Genomic DNA, 19,782 nt, shown 5'->3' with positions numbered 1-19,782 from the left:
GTCTTGGGCTCTAAGAGTTCGCTTACACTGAGAAATGATGAGAAAACTATGTAGACAAAAAGAGACATGGCCTTCTAAGCAGGATACACTGTGTGGACAAAACCCTAGAAATGAAAACAAGTATTCCTTCAACAACTTTTCTTCTTAACTCTTTTGCTTGTTTGTGGGTTGTTTTTGTTTTGTTTTCCTAAGCCTCTTTTCTACATTCTCTGCTGGCCTTGAAATCCCCCTCCCTTTCATCCTATTTCTCACCCTCCTTCTTTCTCTTTTTATGGTTAATTTTGGTTACCTGATGCTCAAAAGTGGTGGCATAGCATCTTCAAAGCATATAGTCTCAGAAGTAATAACCCACATTAAAACCTCAGTTGTAGGACCTATGATTTGTGCAGCACAGTATTTCTTTCAGCTTTTAATTACACATATTTTGCATGTATTTAAGATAAGCCCCTTACCTAATATGTTCAATAGGATGATACAAATAAACAACAATTGCATTGTAATGAGGATTAAGGGGATTTTGTGCCAAAGTCCAGCATGCTATAAACTTTCGGATGAACATAGCTTCATATTCATATGTGTATTTACCATTGAACATTAACTAGTGGTTCTATTTGGCATTGCCAGGTATTTATATAGATATAGTTTTACTTAATCCTCACAGAATCATACAAGACAGGGTTACTGTTCTCATGATGAGAGCCCAAAATATTTAAGTAACTCTACTGATCACACATTTGATAAGTTTCCCACGCCTCTAGACCAAAGACCACTTCCTTCACAGTATTTTTAAAATTTGCATTCCTTTGGCTGGGATTTACCTCAGTGGTATAGCATTTACCTTTCATTTTAAGGGCCCCAACTCTGATTACCAACAATTAATAATAATAATAATAACAATAATAATAATAATAATAAAAATAAAATATTATTCAATATCAACCACAAATATATTTTCCTTTGTGTACATACAATGATTTTGAAATTACATGCCAAGAAGAAACAAAATAATATCACATTATTTTATGGTTTGTTATCAGTTACATACATAAATCATAAGAAAGCTAAAATGACTGAAAAGAAGTGCTAAAGAACATAAATAGACAAAATCGAGGCATTTTGTTATGCATTCCTGAGACCTAAATGTCCTTGTCAATGCAATGTGATGATGTAGATCATTTCCGGGGAATGTATAATATGATCTACTTAAAAAGTAGATCAGCAAAAGGTACAGTGAGCCAGTGCTCATCATTTCTGCCCTCCCTCATCATCCTCTCCTCTCTCCACTCTCCCTGGGGTTCCTAAGCAGGGTGGTACTCTTTCACATGGGACAACAGCTGAAGAAGGTAGCAAGAGCAATCGTGTCCATTAGGTCTCAGCCTGCGTGGCTCTGATGATCTGTATGAAGTTGTAATATACCACAAGCTTTACTTACATGACAAATTGGAGTGTAACATAAAGAGGAACAGGGCCTCCAGACGGTGGGCTATCAGTGCTAGCCCAAGGTGCATATCTGTCTTATGGGGTGTTTTCTCTGGTTCTCAACTTCAGACTTCCCCTCAGTAGAAATCAATAGTCTAGAGCTTTACTACAAACAGCGAGCTCCATTGCTTGGAAGGCTCTTCCTGTCTCTTTCCTGTGGCTCCTAGAATTCTATCAATTAGCCAATTCATTCTTTGGCCTCCAATCCTTTATTTTCTTCCTTTAATTGAAGAGTCAGAAATAATGCCAAACTCTAGAGACTGGAGACTGTTCCACAAAATGCCGGCAGTTTTCCCGTAATGATTTAACATAAGGAAATTGACTCCATTTGCTTAGCATTGCTATGCAATGCAGACTTGCTTCTGTTACAGAGATGGCAAGCCAAAAGGTTGCTGCAATACTTCACTGGGAAATACTCTCTAGCCTGGATAGTGAAGAAGTTGAATACCTTCCTTCCAGAACTCATAAGGTCCAGGCAAAGAATTAGGACAGTAATGCCTGTGATAATTGTTCATTAGATGTGGACTGCCTCTGCTGATGGACTACAACCTTCAATCTAGGGCAGTTCCCAAACAGGATTCCAGATATAAGCCATCAATAACAATGCTTCTGACTAGAATTAGTCCATTGTTCCCAGGGAGAAGTACAGAACAGCCATTTTCTCTCGGTCACTGCGATGCTCCAGATGCCAGCATGTGCTGGACTCTTTCTCTTCTCTATGATTCAGTATTAAATGTGAGTCTCTAAGCTAACAAGTGTAGATCAAGAAAATTATTGTATATATACAGTGAGATTGCAACACAGGTTTGTATCTTGATTTTGAAAATAATGAACAAAGCCAGAAAGATATTAACAACTATTTTTTTCTGTTAAAGATGTAATTTTATACTGAGACTATGGTCTATATATTCATTTGCTTTAAAATTTTATATTTAAAGTATGTAATGCGAATTTAAAATGTAATTTACACTAACTTTAATGCACCTTATATTATTTTTACTAAATATTTGAACTTGGCTGTTAAGCAGCAACTCAAACTCAGTATGGATAAAACTTTACTTGCAATTTTTCTCCATTAAACCAGCTTCCCTGACAATCTTCCTTTGTTTTGGATTAGGAAATATTAGTTAGTGAAACTATCATCACCATATAGACACTAGCTTGTACTCATTACCTCTGTATGTTCTCCTGTGAGAATTCTACAGTACCCGTTTCCTCTCAAGTATGCTTGAACAACCTATGGGTCCTTACCATTCTGTTTAATCTTCGCATCATTAATTTCTTTGCCTTTAGTTTTTTTCACTGTATTCTCACAAAGTAATTTCATTTTATTTTAGACAAAGTCTCAGTTCATTAAGGTCTGGGATATTCTGTGCAATTCAGATTAGTTTTAAACTCACAGATTTTTGCCACCCCAGCTTCCTGAGGATTGGAATGGCATGTATTTACTACCACACATGTCTGTAATTTTCTCTTGTAATATGAATGATGCTTCTAAAAATAAAATCTGACCATGACAAGGAATGTTTTTGAAATATTTAACTTATCTCCCTTTTTTAAAAAGCATTAACAGTTTTGGAATATTCAAAGCTTTTGGGGAAAACATTGCTTCCTCCTCTTGTCTCATCTTCTCCCATTTTCCAAGTGCATCCTGCCTTATGCACAGAACTGAAGTGTTCTGAAAACTGACAAAAGAATTTGTCATTATGCGCTATAGTCTCTCTGCCTGGAATTTCTTCTTCAGTCCCATCCAACAAATTCTTAAACAACCTCTCCGGTCCAGATTAAGCATCACTTTTTCTGAGAAGCCTTTGTTGGCACTCAGCTTACAATTACAATAAAATATGACACACTGTTCAATAAGGGGAAGCTCAGACGAAATGGAAATGTGCAGGATGGGAATCTAAGGTATCCTTTGTAGATCAAGGAGGATTTAGAAACTGTGGCATGAAGATCTTGAAGATGAGGTGGTCATATGTGGGTTATAAGGCAAAGTGCTCCGCCCCAGGAGAGTGGAAGGGCAAACTGATCACAATGTGGAAGCTGTTTCCATGGTCCTGACCAAAATTTAAACCACTGGAGTGAAGGAAGTAGGAAAGAGGTAGATATGTGTAATATAGGAGATAGGCTTCAATGTAAATATTTCAGCAGCAGGAAAGAAGGAAAAAAGGAGGGAGAGGAACAGAGGGAGAGATGTGGAGGAGGAGAGATATGGAAATTTCAGAAAAAAAAAATGTTCTGAGCTGCTTTCCTTTCTGCCAGCTTAACTAGGAACCCCTGAGTTTAGGTGTCTGCCATCCATTCATCCACCTGTTTTACTTTTGTCTGTGTGTACTGTGTTATATTTTTGTTTCCTTGTGATAATAATTAAAGTTGAGCAAAAGGGGAAGATACAAATTTTGCAGTAGCACTCATTGTTAATTTCTACAGTTCATCAGAAACACAGAGATTCTCCTCAAATGCTCCTTACTTCTCTGCCTTTACTTATGACTCCATTTCTTTGTTGGTTTGTTTTTCCTCTGTCATTCAAGAGTAGTAGCCAGCAGAGGTAAACTGAGGGATAGTTTGATGGAACAGTTAAAACCTTGTCACACCTGGAAATAATCTTCAAACACCGGCTCAGAAAGTTGCAAAAGCCTGACTTTAGGCAGCCTGTATCAGAGAATGGGGGACACCTTGTGGTAATATTTTATTTGTACTCTAACAAATAAAGCTAGCCTGGAGATCAGAGGAAAGTGCCAGCCACTATATTAAACATAGAGGTCAGGCAGTGGTAGCACAGGCCTTCAATCCTAGCATTCGGAGGCAGAGATTCATCCGGATCTCTGTGAGTTCAAGGCCCCACTGGGAACAGAGTCAGACCTCGTGGCCCATGCCTTTAATCTCAGCACTAGTTAACCATAGAGATCTAGAGGTCTGAATAGACAGGAAGTGATAGAGCTAGGCGAAAGAGGAAGTGATATAGCTGGGCAGAGAGAGAAAGATGGCAGGGCACAGAAAGGTATACTAGGTGTGAGTATACAGGAAGTAGCTCTCTCTTGGGCTGAGGATTTCCAAACAGTAAGAACTTGTGGCTTGTTCTATCCCTCTGATCTTTCAGCTTTCATCCCAATATCTGGCTCTGGGTTTTGTATTAATGAGACCATTTACCAATTCATGTTACATCACCTCTCCAAAGAATGAGCCTCTCCCCAAGATACTATCCCCTCCTTGTGTCACTCTCTTGTCTGACAGTGATTCTATCCTGGACACCCACTATGTCCCATCCCTTATCTGCCTGTCTGCCCATTGAGTCTACCTCTTGCCTGTCCAATGTCGTTTTTAATTTCCTCCCATCTATTGTCTGTTGTCATAGAGGAAGGAAAGAAGTCTCCAGGAATTAAGCATTTTTATTTGAGATTAATTACTTGAAAACTAATTGATACTTCTTAGGATTTTCAATTACATTTAGAGTTTCAGAATGGAACATATCTAATGCCTAGGTTTACTCTACTGTTTCCCTGTTCTCATTCTCTTTTAAAATGTACTTGCATACTTGCATCTATCTTTGATTTGTATTTTCTTTGTTTTCTGTTAAATAGGGAGAGATAAAGATGATACTGTAATAACTGACTCTATGAATCAAGGAAGGTTTTTCTCTGTCTGGTGTGTGTCTCAGCTCTGATTATATGAAAAGTTTAGAAAAAGTTTGCCAGTGCTAAAATATTCTATTCAATAATTATACAACAATCACAAACTATTGGAAACATCTCAAAAACAGAGAAATCAGTATTCCAATCAAATATATGAAATATATAAGGTGAAATTAACTTCTTTAAGCATCACTCTTGTATAACATCAGAAAAATTGATTTTATGTCATTTAAAGATGGATTTTAATGTTTTTGTCAAAAAAAATTGTGCAATTTATTTTGATCATATTCTTTCTTTTCCCTCAACTCCTCCCACATCTTCTCTGTTTCTCTACCCACACTGCTGTGAAAGAGAAAAATCAGTTTTCTCCAATGGAATGACACTAGATATAGCAACCACACTCTAGGGCAGACCCCATGCCAGGAGTAATGGCCAGCACAAAAGGGACTCCGTGTTTTATATGTTCTTTTGTTTGGTTTGTTAAGGGCACATCTAAGTCTGAACAGGCAAACATTTCTATTCAGGCTATAAATTCAACCTACACTATTCTGCTTTTTTGAACACCAGGTGGCAGTGAGGGCAGCATTTATCAAAGAGAAGGAGGGAAAGTCTGAACATCTTATACATACAGTATTTACAGCATGCCAGAATTTACATCAGGAAAGAAATATTTCTGATCCTGTACTTGAAAGTCAAGGTAATATTCATTTCTTCGGCCTCCATTAAGTATCCTTTAATGGTGTCTTTCAACTTCTTCAAGTTACATATTTCAACAAAATTATATTCTGTTGTACTCTAATCTTGAATGTTGCATAAAATAAAAAGAAATAAACATGCTAACAAATACAACGCCTTGATATAATTTAGCATGTGTTCACATTTATATAGGAAAGAACTAAAGTAAATGGACATTAGGGAACCTGTCAAAGACAATTGACCAACCAGGAAATGGCTTTAATACTATGCTCACCACATTCTTTATTGTGTATTATCGTCTTTACTTCATTCTCAGGTTTATTTGTGAATAAATGAGCTGATGACAGGTTTATGTAATTAGGGTTTATTTTGTTCTACAGATATCCAAGTTTATTTTCAACTGACATAATATTTTCTGACTTGCATTTACTGGACTTATGAGACAAAGTAACAAACTTCTCTATGGAAATGACATAGCCTGGTCCTTGGTGCCTGCCTATCTAAACCAATAGCTCTGTTCCTTCTTAACTGTGCCTTCAAGGGAGACTGATAAATCTAACCTCTTCTATTTGAAGAATTCTACCCTGGGTGGAGAGGGGATGAGGATGGAGAAGAGATGTCAGCACAATCTCTTGTGTGGAAGAACTGAGTTCAACAACATTGATACTACAATTCCAGTTACTAAGAATCAAAATGAATTAGGCACAGTGAAATTGACTCAGGAGAAGCTCTGCTGTTGGTGTGACTTCTGAGAAACAACTACCAAAATTCCCAAACAGCTCAGTTTCAAATGGTACAATAGTTAAGTTCTCTCTGAATGGATCCTGAAATAATCAGATCTTCACCTATCCTTAGTATGTTTGTTTTGTTTTGATCATTGCTCTGTCTCCCTGTCATTACCTTATTAGGAAAGTGAGATCACCAATCTGCTTGGTTTGGGCGTCTGTTTCCTTCATCACTTTTTTTTGCATTCTAAATAATAATAATAATAATTATTATTATTATTATTATTATTATTATTACTATTATTATTATTATTATATTTGTGTTTTAATTTTACACATCAGCCATGGGTTCCCCTGTCCTCCTCCCCACCCCCACCTTTCTCCCCTCCCCTCCCCTCCATTCCCATCTCCTCCAGGACCAAGACTCCCCTGAGGATTCATTTAAATCTGGTGGATTCAGTACAGGCAGGTCCAGTCCCCTCCTTCCAGGCTGAGCAAAGAGTCCCTGTGTAAGCCCAAGGTTCCAAACAGCCAGCTCATGCACTAGAGGAGGCACTGTAAGAGCGTGAATTGTTGAGACCTTCATCACTTTTTTATCTACAAAATCATAGTGCTCTGCCAGCCCCTTGGAACATTGACTCTCTTTATGTCGACAGACTCTACAACGGTAAACTAAACTGTTACAATACTGGAGACAGAAACATAGAGGGGTAATGGCTCCTGTCAGGCCTGATGTGCTTCAGCTGCCAGCTAGTGGTTCTTCTTCCATGCCTTGTTCATACAACCAAACTACAGCTTCAGTTCAAGGGATGTATTCTAGATAAATAGAATTTGTGATTTTCAGATATTATCCCCCTTTGTTGCAAATAAACTCTTTTCATTCTGCAGGCCTCAAGCTGACCTTTCTGTTGATGGTTTCCATGAATATGAAGGGTCTGAAAAAGACTCTCCTTCACTCCCCATCCCCATGGATGGATCTCCCCGGATTTGACTCCTTATGCCAGTGCATAAGGAGTCCATATCTCTATGCTTTTCTGCTTCAGAAATTACCTTGTGGTTGTGGTTCATTCTCTGGGTATCTCACTTCTCCTTGACTTTTACCAAAACTGTTTCACCCAAGCTGGGTTCTGTTTCTTTTCTACCAGAATTAGGAATAAACTCACTTTCCTGCCCTTATTAGGAGATTGGCATCACATCATGTTCCATCTTCTTTGACAGAAGGGCTGAATCTCAAAAGGGGGTCAGTCCTGCATATCAGTGAGGAGTCTAATGAAGGATTTTATTTCAACCTGTTTAATATAAGCAGTTTTGAAAAGTGCAGTTGTTTCCTAATTTGTAATTCAGATCTACCTGGACTGGGACAATTCATCTGTAGTATGTCTCTAATAAAAATATGTGATAGTAACTCGCAATGGTGGAGAGAGTGCCAGAGCTGACCTACTCTGGTGATTGAATGGCCGAAAATCCTAACTGCCATGATAGAACTCTCATCCAGTGACTGATGGAAGCGGATGCAGAGATCCATGGCCTAGCCCCAGGTGGAGCTTCAGGAGTCCAATCCGTGAGAGAGAGGAGGGACTGTATGAGCGAGAGATATTGAGACCATGATTGGAAAAAGTATAGGGACAAATAGCTGAACTACCAGAAACACATGAACTGTGAACCAATGGCTGAGGAGCCCCCATGGAACTGGACCAGGCCCTCTGGATAAGTGAGACAGTTGATTAGCTTGAACTGTTTAGGAGGGCCCCAGGCAGTAGGACCAGGACTTGTCCTTTGTGCATGAGCTGGCTTTTTGGAACCTAGGGGCTGTGCTGAGACACTTTGCTCAGCCTTGGTGTAGGGAGGAGGGAAATGGACCTGCCTCAACTGAATCTACCAGGCTGTGCTGACTCCCCAGAGAGACCTTGCCCTGGAGAAGGCGGGAATAGGGGGTGGATTGGGGGAGAAAGATGGGGTAGGAGAAGGGAAGACAGGGAAATCTGTGGCTTATATGTAAAATTAAGTTAATTATAAAATAAAAATATTTTAAAAATATGTCATAGTAAATCACAGTTCAAATAAGACATATTTGTGCTTCCAGCTAGGGCACTAGAGCCATCATGAGGATGTTGGATCTTTTCCTGACCTGCTGCTATCATATTGAATTTTCCAACAGAAGAGTATTTGGAGGGAACTTCCAACTCATCTGGAAGGTACACATAAAGGCTGTTGTCAGAAACATTCCACATACCATATGGTAATTAGCTTCTCAACACACACACACACACACACACACACACACACACACACACACACACACACACACACACACAAATACAACATCAACTTGAGCTCACAAGGGCTCCTTTAGGAGCACAAATTAAAGTCTAGGACATCATTAACCTCAATGACCAAATCTAAGAGCAATTTTAAAACCTAAGTCCTTTATTTTTCTGAATTAAACAATATTTTGGACTTATTTATTGTGCACATACAAGAGTGTGTGCCTGAGTGCATACACATGTTTCACAGTGTGTATGTAAAGTTCAGAGGACAAAGCTTGGGATCCAGTTCTTTCCTTTGCCACACAAGTTAGAGGGGATACAACTCCAGTCCTCAAGCTTGGCAGAAACCAGCTTTATCTGCTGAGCCATCTCAACAGCCCCATTTTTTCTGCATATTTTTATGAAAACATTCTAATTACTATGTACTACTATTGTATACAATATAATCTACTATTTATCAAATGATACATGCTTAGAAGAGTTTGGTGGCAAACAAGTTTATTTAAATGTCACCAAAAACAGGCTTTCAAGTCAAAATGTGTGGCATTTTATCCAAAATTATAAGTACATTCTGCTCTAAACAAATTTGATTTGATCCCAGTCCCATGGGGAGGACTGAAGAGACATGGAGAGAGACAGAGACTGTGCTGATTTTTACTTCCTTCTCACAGCCATTTAAGATTGATTCTTATAAAAATGCAGGACACAAAGCAAATATATTTTTAATTACATAAAACTAAATACAAAACAAAATAAAACCCACAAAGACCTAAGAATTCAATAAAATCCATGATATTAAAGATGTCATGATCGTTACATCATAGGAAATTGTGGTGTATGGTTCTTTATAATGACAAACAGTGCTTAGCAGTAAAATGACTCCTAATTACATAATTCTATATCCATAAATCAGCACCTTCACTCAGTCCACATCAGAGAAATGTCTCCTTGAAGTAGATGGCAATTAACACAGAGATGCACAGTGGAAAATGTGCATAGTCTGGTGGACATTGGAATACTCATTCCTAAAGGGGATGTCTGCTGTGAATATTGCTCTGTATAAATAAAATGCTGTTTGGCCAGTGGCCAGGCAGGAAGTATAGGTGGGACAAGAGAGAAGAGAATTCTGGGAGGTGGAAGGCTGGGGCAGAGAGAGACACTGCCATCCGCCGCCATGACAAGCAACATGTAAAGACACAGGTAAGCCACAAACCACGTGGCAAAGTATAGACTAACAGAAATGGGTTAATTTAAGATAAAAGAAGTAGATAACAAGAAGCATGCCACGGCCATACAGTTTGTAAATAATGTAAGTTTCTGTGTGTTTACTTGGTTGGGTCTGAGCATCTATGGGCCTGGTGGGTAAGAGAGATTTGTCCTGACTGTGGGCCAGGCAGGAAAACTCCAACTACAGATATCATCATCAAATTCCTGCCCTCAAGGATCTGTGTGGAAGAGGAGGTAGAAATATTGTAAGAAACAGAGGTGATGGATGACTCCCAGGAAGCTGTCTTCCAGATACAAGACTGATGCATATATGAAGTCACAGAGACTATGGCAGCATGCACAATACCTCTATAGGTTTAAGCTAGATGAGTTCCCAGTACTGAAAATGGAAATTTGCCATGGGGGTCCCACTTTTAACCAAGAAGCCATTTGCAACTGATACCCAATGACAAAGAAAAAAAAAACACTGGGTATACCAACCACTTTAGGGTGGGTCCCACATCTAGTTGGCCAAAAGAAAACAAACTCCATGTATTTATTTCTGTGGACTTTTCCTTTCACTTGCTGTTGTTGTTTGTTTGTTGTTGGTTCCTTTGTGATTATTTGTTTTGTTTTCTTTTTTATGGTCTATATTTGTTTTGGTTTTGTTTTTGAAAGAGAAAAAGCCAGAGAGTGAAAAAACATATGATTGGGTTGGTAGGGAGGTGGGAGTGATCTGTGAGAAACTGAGGAATAGGAAAGAACATGGTCAAAATATGATATATGAAAAAATGTCTAATTAAAAATAAAATAAATAAATTTAATACTTACTAATAACTCTCAAACCAGCCCATATTTATACATCTAAAAATTGGATCACTGGGTTTGTGTTAGTATCCTCAGCTTCATGTAAGTACCAAAGTTCTTAAGAACCTTGAAGCATTCCCTAGAAATGTGGAAATATTGAGAACATTGCACCTTCTTTCTCAAATATTCTTTGCTTTTGAGACAGTTTCATGTAGATCGGAGATTGGCCTAAGGCTCATGACATAGCCAAATGATGTCCTTGAACTTCCGATCTTCCTGCTTCTACCTGCTGAACACTGGAATTATGGATGTGTTCTACAATGCCCAAATTTTGTAATGTTGAGATTTAAAACCATACTTTTGTGCATGTATAGCAAACATTTTACTATCTGATCTACACCATCAACCATTATTCTGTTTTCTTTTCTTTTCTTTTCTGTTTTCTTGTTCTCCTATCCTCGTGTTCATATTTTATTCTGTTGTGGAGAGGTGACATATTGCAGAATTTTCTATCATTAATTTGGTAGTAATATTTTTTGTAATAATATTTGTGTTTTTTCTGAGTACACTCCTAGTAATTGATGTTTGGAATGGTCTGAGTTCATATTTACTTCTCTGTACACCTGACAATTTTTGTACATTACTGGATGCTAGTCCATATGAATGGAATGTTGTTAGATGAATTTTAAGTGTTGAATATTATCTTAGCTGCCATTTAAGTAAATCATAATGAAGTTGGTTCCTTTGAAAACTTGCTTTCACATTTAGAGTTCAGAACACCAGCTTGCAGCTAGCCTCACTATTAAGATAAGACCCTTCATGGAAATTGGTTCAGCATTTCTCTTCTAATGAGGCTTTTTCTCCCTTGGAAAGGAGGAACATAAAACATCACCAGTTCTTTGAGGGTGATGGGATTTTCTTAACTTGCTACTTTTTGTTTGCTTATTTGTTTTGTTTCCTTTTGTTTTGAGGCAGGGTTTCTCTGTGTAGCCCGGGCTGTCCTGGAACTGGCTCTGTAGACCAGGCTGGCCTCAAACTCATAGATCCTCCTTCTTCTGCCCCCTAAGTGCTGGGATTAAAGGTGTAGGACAACACCTCCCAGCCTTTAACCTTCTGCTTAATGCTAGTTATGTCTCTTGACTTGAGATTTTGTTTGTTTGTTTGTTTGTTTCCATCTAATTCCAGATCAACCAGAACCTCCAGAGTATTTGGCTCCATATCTCCAGTGTGCCCTGTAGGCTTCCTTCTCCCTGGTATTCTGTCACACCACTGCTATCTGTTAAGACAAGCTCAGCTTGCTACCTTCTTCCATCAATTGCTGGCTCCATGCTTCTGAGCTGTGGTTTGGAAACTATCTTCATGGAATGAATGGGTCTAACCATAGACTCACCTTAGTTCTATTCTATAGGGATCAGTCTTAAGTATCATGTTTCATGAGCTGAAAACTAATGGTTTAAATAACCCCCTCTCCTATTATTTAGCTTAAGATTTCTTCTTGCAAAATGGGGCATCAATAACAGCATTTTTCAGCCAAAACTACTCTATTGGAAGCACATCATGTTTAACAAAAGCATTCAGGAAGAACCCATCCATGACTGATTGGCCTTACAGGAAGAATTCTTCCTGAACAATTAAACAATGCTTAAAGTATCTAAACATCTACTTAATGAAAAACCAAAACATATTTATTTTCTTCATGGGAGTGTTCTGGTGCAAAATCCACACCTTGTCAAACTACACCAGAAGACACTAGATGTCGGCACTACTGGGAACCTACTTTTCTTCAGTTGTTTCATTTTGTGTTATTTGCCTGATTTAACATTTCAATTTATAATTTTTCAAATTATGTCTGGTACTCATCAATGAATTCCATATAAACTACTGGATGAAATCACCATGTTTTGATTCTGAACAATGGGTTTGTGATATATATATATATATATATATATATACACTCAGTGACAAAACAGTAATTGTAGTTTACTTTTTCACTTCCATAAGAGCAATTATCCCTCTTATTCTGTCTTTCTTAAACAGAAATATTGCCAGGCTGAGGTATAAATTATTGTTAGAGTACTTGTCTAGCATTTGCACAGCCCTGTGTTCAATCTCAGTATGTGCATCAGCACACACACACACACACACACACACACACACACACACACAAAACCATGTACCAAATATTGAGATGCAATTTTTAATTAGAAAAAATTCAGTACTGTTGTGTTTTAATTTTAATAGGACTGTTTATCCTTCTTATATAACACACAACAGTATTATTAAAGTACATTTGTTTTCTTTAAATTTTTTGCAAGTGGTAGCATGTATGCATGATAGCTATATATATAAAACTTTTTTAACAGAATCACAGAAGGTCAGTTTTTAGAACTCTTGGAAATATAGTGGTCATTTGGTGATCAACCATGTATTCTCTGCCTTTCATAACTAAAACTTAACCCAAACTTTCTCTAAGGTACTCTCCACAATTCCTGCATGTTGTAACACTCCTTAGTATGGGGTGAATTCTCAACACGAGCTGTAATGTTCAAAACATATTCAAGGAGAGATGGTCTGTATGTTTAATCAGATTTAAAAATCCTATGGCTGACAAAAAAGTAAGAAGCACAAAATATAATCTTATAGTAACTTATTACAGACTGAAAAAAAAACATGGTAAATTTAATAATTTAAATGAATATAAATAGTTGAAAGATGAAAAGAATTAAGAAAATAATTATACTCATCATACCTTTTCAGAGAACTCATCAACAAAATTCCATCAAATATCCCTTAGACAAACAAAAGAAGATTTTGTGTTCAAAGCACTCTTAGAGAGCTAAGGTGTCCTGAGAAGAGTGTGTGCTGTGGGGGGATGCTTTAAATACAAATAAAAGAGAAAGAAACAGGTAACCCAACCCATGTGATCACATTTCACATATAAGAAAAAGACATAAAAACATGAAATAAGGAATTGGTAAATTAGACCATGTTTGCATTAAGTTTTTCTACTCAGCAAAAGTGCATGTCAGTAAATATGATAAAACAAACCCACAGCCTGAATGAAATAGTTGCAAAAGACATATCTGATAAGGGAACATTAACTACAATGTACACAAACAAAGCAACCTGATTTATGAATGGGTCAGAGAATTTTGCAGACACCACACCAAGGACATAGTAATTACATGTAAACCTAAGAAAATATGCACTGCACCATAATTAAGGAGATGCAAATAATACCTCTATTGTTAACAGTATGTGTAAGATGAAACTACATTGGAAACAGTGACACCACCAACACCAGCAGGATGTTTACCAGGAACTCTCAACCATGGCTGGGAGAGTACAAAAGGTATGACCACATTGAAAGAGTTTGTCATTTTCTTGCCAAATTATTCTCTTGTACCATACCATTTAGTGATAGTATTCTTTGGTATTTACTGAAAGGAGTTGAAATCTTATGTCTACACACACCAAAATTGTTCAAGTATTTATTGATGCTGTACTCAAAATTGTCAACTCTTGGAAGCAATGAAGATGTGAATTAGTAAACTATGGTAGATCCATATGGAATGTTCTTTAGAGCTCTGAGGAAGTGATCCTGTAAGCGATGTACCTTCATCAGTTTTAATAGATGCAGCATATTGGTAAAGCTGTTGATAATGAAAGAATTATTATTATCTATGCATATCTGGAAACAAGAGACCTTCGGGAAATCTCTTAATGTTGCTAGGAACTTAAAATTGCTCTGCAATTAGAGTTGCAAAAGTTGAGATCTGTGACATTGTCGTTTTTATTACAATTGAACTCTTTCTACATCTGAAATCAACCAAGGAAGAGGTGACTTGTCCAGCATGTGGTTTTGAGAATCACTGACAAATGAATTACTCAGAAAACAAACTCAAAAAACTTATTTGCCTGTTAAAGATTAAGTATCCAACCTGCCCCACCCCCACCCCAATTGTGCCCCCTTCCTCCACAGCAGCAGGTCACATAGATCTGGGGCTTCAAATCATGGGTCTTGAACTTAAGCTTCACTTCTGCAGTAGGAGATATGGCAGCATGGCAGCGCACTGCAGAAAAAGCCTTGCCTGCCTGAGTGTGTCTAGCCTACCCTGCACTTTCTGAAAGCTGGGTCCTTAAGTTCACCATGTCTCAGAACCTATCATCCTCTAATTTAATCTTCCCTTGGAGGATTTTTGTCTTGCATCTCTTTAAAGATTATAGTTTATTGCTTTCCTTGTCAAGTTTCTGTGGAACACAGGCGCAGACACAACACACACATACACACACACACACACACACACACACACACACACACACACACACAGAGAGAGAGAGAGAGAGAGAGAGAGAGAGAGAGAGAGAGAGAGAGAGAGAAGAGAGAGAGAGCACGCTGCGGGGGGGGGGGGGGGGGGGATTCTTTCCACAGACGCTGATCTCAGTTCCGAAATTCACAGTTCTTGAGGCAGATTGGGTATCCAGGTGGGTGTCTTGACTGATCTTCCTCCCTACCTAGACCAACCTCTACAGTTTGCAGTCCACCATCAAAAAGAAATACACATTCATTACCCGTCTAGAAGACCGCGCCCTTCTCTTATAAGAAGCAGGTAAAGGACAAAGACTAAAGATGGGTTTTGAGTACCATTAACCAGCTCTACCAAGGGCAAGCCCCATAGGAAGGAACAGTTCCTAGCCTCAACCTGGGGCCAGGGAGGCACTTGGAGGACAATGCTTCCTTGCACCCTCTCTCCGAGCTCCAGCGCTTTGTTACTTTGCTCAACCTTGGAGTTTTTCTGAGGCTCAGGCATCTTGCCACGTAAAGTGGCTTCTCGGAAACATTAGAAGATTGCGCTGAACTGGAGGAAGGAAGGAAGGGCCTGGAGGGAGGAGAGGCGAGGTGAGGGAAGGGCTCTTTTAGCTGTGGGCTACACAGGCACACACTCGCACACACCCCACCCAGCGAGGCGGCCGTGGACCCCTTCCTGTCCCTTCATCTAAGGCACAGTACAGAGGCTGCCGCATCCCCAGCACCACCGCACCGCGCCCAATTGCTAAGTCTCCGCCCTGTCTGTAGGGCTGGGAGGAGGGAGCGAGGGGTGGGGACCTGAGAGCCCAGGGAGCATCCAGAAGGCCCAGCGACGCTGCTGGCTGCCCGAGGGCGGGGTCGCTTCATCCTGGGAAGACTGGCAGCAGACTCGTGCAGGCCTTCCCAAAGCTCCAGTTGTGACTGAAGGCTTTCCCATCCTGGCTGCGCAGGCTGGCTAGGCTAGCCTGGGTATCCGCCGCTGATTGTAGCGGGCTCTCTGAGCAACAGGATTTCAAAGAAAGAAGCAGTGGCAAGAAAGAAGTCTGGGGAGAGAGGAAGAGTTCCCTGGATCAGACTCCGCAGGTGCACACATCCACATCGGGTGGGCATGATCCGTGGGGCCAGGTCGCAGGTCAGTGAAAGTGGTTTTCTCTCTTGGTTCTCCCTTGGGTGTGGCGGAAAGGAGACCAAAGGGTTTTCCCTATGCGCCCTTCAACTGCCACACCCACCTGTGTCCATTTCACATAACTCGGATTTAGCCACCAAGTATTACGCCGCCCCGGAGCACCGAGGGTTTGAAAGGGGGTGGGCGGTCAACGGAGAAAGAGATCCAACTATTTCAACCAGAAAGCTGCCCCCCACACCCCTGCGGCTTCTGAGCCTACCGGTTCTGGCAATGTGCAAAGACAAGGTAGTGGTGCTTAATAATCTTTTATTTCTCTCGGTCTACTCCAGCAGAATTGTTCCATGGGTCTCAGTACCAGGGCCAGCTCATACTTCTTTACTAGCAAAGAAGCTTGTGTGGTAAAGCTGTGTCTGCCAAACGAAAAACGAGATTAGCTGATTTATCTGGGAAAGGTCAGAAGACCTACGCATCCCGGAAAAGCACACACACGCAGATAATGGACCAGCCCCTTTCTCAACCGTTTTTTTTTTTTTTTTTTTTTTCAGGCCAATGAGCACTGTATAGTGACACATATATTTTATTTCATTTTGACTAAATAGGTAGAACAACTGAATGGCGTGAACTCCGGGTGAACTTTTTTCTTTGCATGTGTATATATGCAAATGATCCAAACATGATTATCAAACTAAACACTAATGCCAGCCTTTGAAATCATAGCAAAAAGTTTTACATGGTATTTCCTTTTCTTTTTTAAGTTTTGACATCCATAGTAAATTTTCTGAATCTGAAGGCAATTTTCTTCAGAATGAAGCTCGGGTAATTTTTTTTTTTTTCTCCAAAGTTAATTTAGAATAGATAAAGACCAAATTAGCATGTGCTTTTACACAAATGGTGGGATTTTCTGAATGTGAGTCGGTGTTGTGGGGTCTCTTCTGCCTAGAAAGCTTTTCTTTTCCAGCTCCTTTTTCTGAGCACTAGAAAAAGACATCTTTTTCTTTCTGTTTTAGTCATTTTCACATATTTAAACTAGAGTTTTCATTCTTTCAATTTAAAGTAAATGGAATTTCGTTTTTAAAATACAATTAAAAAGTCACTTTTATCTGATTTCCATGTATGACATTATCAAGACTGTTAGAGTAACTCACTCACTACAAGATGCCAGACAAAATATGGTGTTTGCTGTAATAGAGGGTATACCAGCTGTTTAGACTATTGATGGCAATATTTTTAACAGTATTAAAAACCAACTACAGTTGTTTAAAGGAGAGTTTCTTTTTAGAAGTAAGCCATTGTGTAGTTGGTACACAATGTCACATTATCACCAAGGCTGGATATGCATGAAGTGTGCTTGGAGTTCGGTGATGCAAAGCTGGGCTTTCAATGTACCTGGTGCTGCTCCTGGAGAGAGCTGAGTCAGATTTGGATGTCTGCCAAACACATCCAGCCCTTCTTATCCTCCCCTCCTCCCCACAGCCCCTCAGGGAGCCGCAGGTAATCATAGGAGCCATCTAGCCATAAAGCTTCTGTGTATTTTGCTACTTGTTGCTGAGGTGATTTGGCTGCAAAGAAATTCAGAGGAGGAATCAGTGCCTTTTATTCACTGTATTTAGCATGTTCAGGTCCCTTTATCTATGGTAAGGGAAAAATCATTTGAGGCATTTGCTTAGATAATAAAGACATATTTGATTTATTTGTATTATATGTGCACATGGCTACAAAGTGTGAGAAGGGTTTGTGTGATGTTTTTCTAAAACTTCTCATTACTCTTGTAGGGGAGGTAAAGTTTATTAATGTAAATGAACCAGGCTAGGTGTCCCAATGCTCATCATGTTTGATTTTCCCTAAATCTCTGTCTTGGATTTCTAACGTATTTCTAAACGTTTATAATCTGAGTAAGTAACTCATATTTCATTCGGTGTCAAAGCTGCCTTTGATTGTTTGCTCTACCTCATGACCCCATTTGCTCCTGTCCACCTCTAAAAAGATCTAATGATCTTCCCTCCAAAACATACGTCTGTTCCATAGTACTTCTCCAGTGTATCTCATCCATCTGAATTTCTGTCTACCCAGACACCAAATTAGTTCATGTCAGCCTCAGTTTAGTGGAATCATACTTCAGACTGAACACTTCTCTCTTTACTTCGATGATTTCTTTCTCTGTAATTTATTCTCCATTCAAAGCAATATCTTCATGTTCATTCTTTAAAATAAACATTCCCTGCTTCATAGCTGCAAAAAAAAAAAAAAAATTAAACATGGAAACACCATGACTGAGTGGCAGCAATACCAAGATCCTTTTGGCATGCTGTTTATTTTCTAACCTCTACAGAACCCTTCTTCACCCTCCTTTTCTCCCTTCCCCTCTTGCTCCTCCACCCCCACTGTGTGTGTGTGTGTGTGTGTGTGTGTGTGTGTGTGTGTGTGTGTTCCTACCACGCTGTATTTCAGTACCTGGAACTCAGGAAGCAACATCATAGCCAAAGGATATCTCAAATACTGTCTCTCCTCCCTGCTGTCTTTTGTGTGAGTGACCAGCTCCTCAGAATTCATATCTCAACTCAAATATCTCTGTCTCCAGCAGATCATTGTTGACACCTTGCCAGTGTAGGTTGTAGTGCTTTAGTTTTGGGCTCAGAACTTTCTTTGTTCACTTTGGAGTATTTCTTATGCTCCTCAGGTATTTTGTAGAGTTACATACCAAAGTAAAAATGCCTTTACTACTGACCCAGGTTATAGAGTTGGTATGAAGAGTAGAGAGGTTGTATGTATTTATATAAATAATGATGCATGAATTATTTTACTATAACATAAATCAATAATGGAAATGTATCATCTTATGCTTCAACATTGTAAGTGATCAAACATCTAGTGTGTTTACAATTCTGTGCTGTGATTTCGAAGAGGTAAAATTAAAATTTCCCAGTTTCTATCAGTACATGCAGTAATATGTTCAAAGATAAGTAGATTATAATGTATGTTTAGGAAGGCAGTGACAATAGATGGGTTAAAATATATATTAAAGAAAAATGGGAATAAATGAACTAATATGAGTGGAAACTATCGATAGTTTCATGACACTATTAGATTAAATCTTAAGGATTTAAAGACCATTGAAATCATTGTCTAAGATATTAAAGCACTAGTTTTAATAATTGCAGAGACTTGAATGAACTTAAGGCATGGGAGTCTACTGAACTGATCCTGAAGATTCATTGCTTACTCAAGGTACTTGATGAAATTATCTTACAAATATGAAGAACTGATTTAGGAAGGCTCAGAGAGTAATAAGGGGCCATGAATATGCATTGTCAATCCTAAGATGAAGATAGAGACTTCAATACTGATCCTGGTTAGTGGGAGTTTCATATAGAGGGAAATTTTCCACAGCTCAACATTTTAGACATAAAGTAAGCCTCTCTATTGCCTTCACTTTCCATGATTCAAGACTCCCCTTAAGACACACAGCCTAGCATTAGGCAGAGCTTGGAGAATCCTGCAGAAGAGCGGGGAGGGGGGGGGAAGGATTGTAGAAGCC

General features: G+C 39.0%; 1 protein-coding gene and 1 long non-coding RNA gene across 6 annotated transcripts in view; one reads left to right on the top strand and one right to left on the bottom strand.

The window, feature by feature from the left end:
- LOC118581484 overlaps positions 1 to 19,782 on the bottom strand; it is a 146,161-nt gene that overhangs the window by 23,916 nt on the left and 102,463 nt on the right. For 2 of the 5 annotated variants that reach the window (XR_004944697.1, XR_004944694.1), the window contains one exon: positions 16,507 to 18,476. The exons of 1 other annotated variant lie outside the window; for it this stretch is intronic. This is a non-coding gene — a long non-coding RNA (uncharacterized LOC118581484). The remainder of the gene's footprint in view (positions 1 to 16,506; positions 18,477 to 19,782) is intronic. 2 more of the 5 variants (XR_004944695.1, XR_004944696.1) reach the window with 2 other exon arrangements.
- Positions 16,009 to 19,782, top strand: part of Scn9a (sodium voltage-gated channel alpha subunit 9) — a 149,366-nt gene continuing 145,592 nt past the window's right edge. The window contains exon 1 of the mRNA XM_036183639.1: positions 16,009 to 16,253. The gene's annotated coding sequence lies outside the window, so the exon portion shown is untranslated. The remainder of the gene's footprint in view (positions 16,254 to 19,782) is intronic.

This window comes from Onychomys torridus, chromosome 4, assembly GCF_903995425.1.
Source record: "Onychomys torridus chromosome 4, mOncTor1.1, whole genome shotgun sequence".
In the NCBI taxonomy this organism is placed as follows: Eukaryota; Metazoa; Chordata; class Mammalia; order Rodentia; family Cricetidae; genus Onychomys; species Onychomys torridus.
Note: the sequence above shows the minus strand (reverse complement) of the source record. Positions and strands in the feature narration are given on the sequence as shown.